The sequence below is a fragment of the Nerophis lumbriciformis genome, linkage group LG05 (genome assembly GCF_033978685.3).
Source record: "Nerophis lumbriciformis linkage group LG05, RoL_Nlum_v2.1, whole genome shotgun sequence".
NCBI lineage: Eukaryota > Metazoa > Chordata > Actinopteri > Syngnathiformes > Syngnathidae > Nerophis > Nerophis lumbriciformis.
The window spans coordinates 57193898-57199897 of NC_084552.2; positions in this window are offsets into that span (position 1 = coordinate 57193898).

Here is a 6000-nt window from a genome sequence, read left to right on the forward strand (position 1 = left end):
ATGCTGATTTTAGAAAAATAAGTACTAATCAAATATACTGCATAAGAAGGGACTCATTAATGACTGATGGAAAATACATACATTTACAATTATGTTGCGCTAAGATAAAGAAGCAGGGCCTGGGGAATCTGTGGTGGGCTCTCCTATTTCTGGGGCTGAGGTTGCCGAGGTAGTTAAAAAGCTCCTCGGTGGCAAGGCCCCGGGGGTGGATGAGATCCGCCCGGAGTTCCTTAAGGCTCTGGATGTTGTGGGGCTGTCTTGGTTGACAAGACTCTGCAACATCGCGTGGACATCGGGGGCGGTACCTCTGGATTGGCAGACCGGGGTGGTGGTTCCTCTCTTTAAGAAGGGGAACCGGAGGGTGTGTTCCAACTATCGTGGGATCACACTCCTCAGCCTTCCCGGTAAGGTCTATTCAGGTGTACTGGAGAGGAGGCTACGCCGGATAGTCGAACCTCGGATTCAGGAGGAACTGTGTGGTTTTCGTCCTGGTCGTGGAACTGTGGACCAGCTCTATACTCTCGGCAGGGTCCTTGAGGGTGCATGGGAGTTTGCCCAACCAGTCTACATGTGCTTTGTGGACTTGGAGAAGGCATTCGACCGTGTACCCCGGGAAGTCCTGTGGGGAGTGCTCAGAGAGTATGGGGTAACGGACTGTCTTATTGTGGCAGTTCGGTCCCTGTATAATCAGTGTCAGAGCTTGGTCCGCATTGCCGGCAGTAAGTCGGACACGTTTCCAGTGAGGGTTGGACTCCGCCAAGGCTGCCCTTTGTCACCGATTCTGTTCATAACCTTTATGGACAGAATTTCTAGGCGCAGTCAGGGCGTTGAGGGGATCTGGTTTGGTGGCTGCAGGATTAGGTCACTGCTATTTGCAGATGATGTGGTCCTGATGGCTTCCTCCGGCCAAGATCTTCAGCTCTCACTGGATCGGTTCGCAGCCGAGTGTGAAGCGACTGGGATGGGAATCAGCACCTCCAAGTCCGAGTCCATGGTTCTCTCCCAAAAAAGGGTGGAGTGCCATCTCCGGGTTGGGGAGGAGATCTTGCCCCAAGTGGAGGAGTTCAAGTACCTCGGAGTCTTGTTCACGAGTGGGGGAAGAGTGGATCGTGAGATCGACAGGCGGATCGGTGCGGCGTCTTCAGTAATGCGGACGCTGTATCGATCCGTTGTGGTGAAGAAGGAGCTGAGCCGGAAGGCAAAGCTCTCGATTTACCGGTCGATCTACGTTCCCATCCTCACCTATGGTCATGAGCTTTGGGTCATGACCGAAAGGACAAGATCACGGGTACAAGCGGCCGAAATGAGTTTCCTCCGCCGAGTGGCGGGGCTCTCCCTTAGAGATAGGGTGAGAAGCTCTGTCATTCGGGGGGAGCTCAAAGTAAAGCCGCTGCTCCTCCACATCGAGAGGAGCCAGATGAGGTGGTTCGGGCATCTGGTCAGGATGCCACCCGAACGCCTCCCTAGGAAGGTGTTTCGGGCACGTCCGACCGGTAGGAGGCCACGGGGAAGACCCAGGACACGCTGGGAAGACTATCTCTCCCGGCTGGCCTGGGAACGCCTGTGGATCCCCCGGGAGGAGCTGGACGAAGTGGCTGGGGAGAGGGAAGTCTGGGCTTCCCTGCTTAAGCTGCTGCCCCCGCGACCCGACCTCAGATAAGCGGAAGAAGATGGATGGATGGATGGATAAGATAAATTTAATTAATAATGAATATGTTTGCCCAAATAAACAGTCAATTAAAATGCAAAGGAAAATACAGCTTCACCAATTTAGTCATAATTTTTGCGCTTAAGAAACTTCTGTTTCTTTGAGATTATCATTACTGCCACTAATTAAACAAATACAAATGAACAATATCGTCAATGTGGCTTACACTTGCATTGCATCTCATAAGCTTGACAACACATGGATCCAATATTTACTATAAGGATGAAAATAAGTCATATTTTAGGTTAATTTAATAGTTAAAACAAACCTATACTACAATTTGGGTAGCCCCCAAACCGCTGATATGCGTGAGCGGAACTGAAACGCTTGAATGTCCAGGGTGAGTGGAGTGTGTGGATGTTGGAACTGTTTAAATCGGTTGAGGAATTGAGGAATGTGGGATATGGAGTTTTGTATATTGCTCATTCATTTTCAATGGGGTAAATTCATGCAAATTTCCTGGAATTTCAGGAAAACCGGGAATTTTTTAAAAATATAGATAATGCCGCGATTGTCCTAAATCAGTGGTGTCAAAGTCAAGGCCCGCAGGCCAGGTGCGGCCCACGAATGAATTATCTATGGCCCCCAGGATGATGATTGATTAGTATTAGAACCGGCCCGCAGGCCACAGCCGCCTACTGCTGTTTTGCACGCACCAATACTCCATCAGTGTTGGCGCTAGGAATTTTCAAAATGGGACCCCATCAAGTCATAAAGATGGGGTCCCACAGTAAATTTTTGGGGTTCCACTTTTTTGTAACCGTTTTGAAAACAAATGATAAATGTATGCATTATCTTGTTATATTTTACATTCTATATTGTGTTATGGAAAAAGGTTTTCATAAACGTTACTTAATTCATTAAACAAAATAATACAAAAGAAAACAAATGTTTATGCATATGTACATTTATTCAGTTATAAACATTCATTCACTTTATTTTTTTTACTTTACTGCTGCCGGTATTTTTTTCTATATTTTTATTGTAATATTAGTTTTAGTTTTAATGCCATGATTTTAATAGTCCGATCCGCGTGTGCACATGTTTTTCTCCATGCGGCCCCTGAGCTAAAATGACTTTGACACCCCTGTCCGAGATGATGTGAATGGGTTGGTGTCGGAAATTTTTCGAAACCTGTTGAAAAATGTCGACGTAGCAACCGTTTGAAATTGAATTGGTATTTTGGAATTCCGGGTAATTCGGAAAATCGAGAATTTGTACGACAAACAAACAAAAAAAATACATTTGTTGTCCCAACTAAGGGAATGCTCAGAAGGTGGAATGGTCAAGAATGGTTGAAAAATGTTGACTGTGAAAACTTTCCAGGAAGAGGTGAAAATAGGACTTTGGAAAAACGTTAATTCTGGAAATTCCTGGAATTTTTTTGGAACTGGTAGTTTGATTTTTCCAGGGTCGGTTCAAAACGGTTGAGAAATGTGGGAGTTGTGCTTGTTTAAAAAAAGTGTCCCATTCATTTTTAATGGAAAAATTCTGTGTCGTCTGGGATGTTTTTTTTGGGTAACACTTTAGTATGGGTAACATATTCAGAATCAGAATCAGAATCAGCTTTATTGTCATTACGCAAGGTAACGAGATTGAGGCCATTCCATACAGTGCGATGTGTGCATGCTAGAAAAACAATGTGCAAATATATAGAAATATAAAAAATGTAGAAGTGCAATGAATATGGTGTGAAATGAATATATACATGAAAAAACAAAACAAAAACAGGGTGGTTGGTGGAATGGGTTATTGCACCGAAGAGAAGGCAGTTATGAGGGACAATGGGGCAGTCCGTTCAGGATGGTTATGGCCCTGGGGAAGAAGCTGTTCTTTAGTTTGTTTTGGTTTTAATGCACCTGTAGCGCTTCCCAGAGGGCAGCAGGTGGAACAGGTCAGAGCCAGGGTGGGTGCTGTCCTTGATGATGGCACTGGCTCTGTTGAGGCAGCGGGAGGTGTAGATGTCCGTCAGAGAGGGGAGAGGGCGGCCGATGATCTTCTGAGCCGTCTTGACCACTCTTTGCAGCCTCTCCCTGTCTGCTGCAGTGCAGCTGCCGTACCATACCGTAATACAGTAGGTCAGCAGGCTCTCGATGGACGAGCGGTAGAAGGTCAGCAGCAGGTCAGGCTTCAGGTTGTACTTCCCGAGGACTCTAAGGAAGTGTAGCCGCTGCTGAGCCTTCTTGATGATTGATGTGGTGTTGACTGTTCACCAGTAATTAGTTGCTTATTAAAGTAACAACAACTTAATTTAGAGTTATTTGGACACTAGGGGAACATATGAGGGTTAGCGTTAGGGTTGGCGTTGGGGTTAGGTTTAGGGTTACTAGTAAGCAATAATTCTGAGGTTATTGAGGGAAGACTCTTAGTGCGGTATAGCTCGGTTGGTAGAGCGGCCGTGCCAGCAACTTGAGGGTTGCAGGTTCGATCCCCGCTTCCGCCATCCTAGTCACTGCCGTTGTGTCCTTGGGCAAGACACTTTACCCACCTGCTCCCAGTGCCACCCACACTGGTTTAAATGTAACTTAGATATTGGGTTTCACTATGTAAAGTGCTTTGAGTCACTAGAGAAAAGCGCTATATAAATATAATTCACTTCACTTCACTTCACTTCACTTAATGGCTTACTGGTTGTATAATAAGGCCCATGCAGAATAAGGCATTAATAAATACTTAATAATGACTAATTAAGTGCCAATATGTTGCTAATTTGCATGTTAATAAGCAACTAATTAATGGGGAATGTGTTCCCCATACTAAAGTGTTACCTTAATTTGTTATGTTTTTGGGGAGTTCAAGATTTCCGGTCGAGCTGAACGTTTTGACACCGGAACGGTTTCGATTAGAGATGTCCGATAATATGCGTTAAAATGTAATATCGGAAATGATCGGTATCGTTTTTTTTTATTATCGGTATCGTTTTTTTTTTTTTTTCAGTTTTTTTATTTTTTATTAAATCAACATAAAAAACACAAGATACACTTACAATTAGTGCACCAACCCAAAAAACTTTCCTCCCCCATTTACACTCATTCACACAAACGGGTTGTTTCTTTCTGTTATTAATATTCTGGTTCCTACATTATATATCAATATATATCAATACAGTCTGCAAGGGATACAGTCCGTAAGCACACATGATTGTGCGTGCTGCTGGTCCACTAATAGTACTAATCTTTAACAGTTAATTTGACTAATTTTCATTAATTACTAGTTTCAATGTAGCTGTTTTTACATTGTTTTACTTTCTTTTTTTATTCAAGAAAATGTTTTTAATTTATTTATCTTATTTTATTAATTAAAAAAAAAAAGTACCTTATCTTCACCATACCTGGTTGTCCAAATTAGGCATAATAATGTGTTAATTCCACGACTGCATATATCGGTTGATATCGGTATCGGTAATTAAAGAGTTGGACAATATCGGCAAAAAGCCATCATCGGACATCCCTAGTTTCGATCATATAACTGTGGGCTGTGGAGCACGCCAAACTTTTGCAGCGGAATAATAATAATAGATGAATTTTTGTTGTAGGAATGTTTGGGCAGTCACACATATACAGGTAAAAGCCAGTAAATTAGAATATTTTGAAAAACTTGATTTATTTCAGTAATTGCATTCAAAAGGTGTAACTTGTACATTATATTTATTCATTGCACACAGACTGATCTCAGGAAACAGAGTGGACCGACACCAGCTGGACTGCTGCTGAGTGGTCCAAAGTCATGTTTTCTGACGAAAGCAAATTTTGCATTTCCTTTGGAAATCGAGGTCCCAGAGTCTGGAGGAAGACAGGAGAGGCACAGGATCCACGTTGCCTGAAGTCTAGTGTAAAGTTTCCACCATCAGTGATGGTTTGGGGTGCCATGTCATCTGCTGGTGTCGGCCCACTCTGTTTCCTGAGATCCAGGGTCAACGCAGCCGTCTACCAGCAAGTTTTAGAGCACTTCATGCTTCCTGCTGCTGACCTGCTCTATGGAGATGGAGATTTCAAGTTCCAACAGGACTTGGCGCCTGCACACAGCGCAAAATCTACCCGTGCCTGGTTTACGGACCATGGTATTTCTGTTCTAAATTGGCCCGCCAACTCCCCTGACCTTAGCCCCATAGAAAATCTGTGGGGTATTGTGAAAAGGAAGATGCAGAATGCCAGACCCAAAAACGCAGAAGAGTTGAAGGCCACTATCAGAGCAACCTGGGCTCTCATAACACCTGAGCAGTGCCAGAAACTCATCGACTCCATGCCACGCCGCATTAACGCAGTAATTGAGGCAAAAGGAGCTCCAACCAA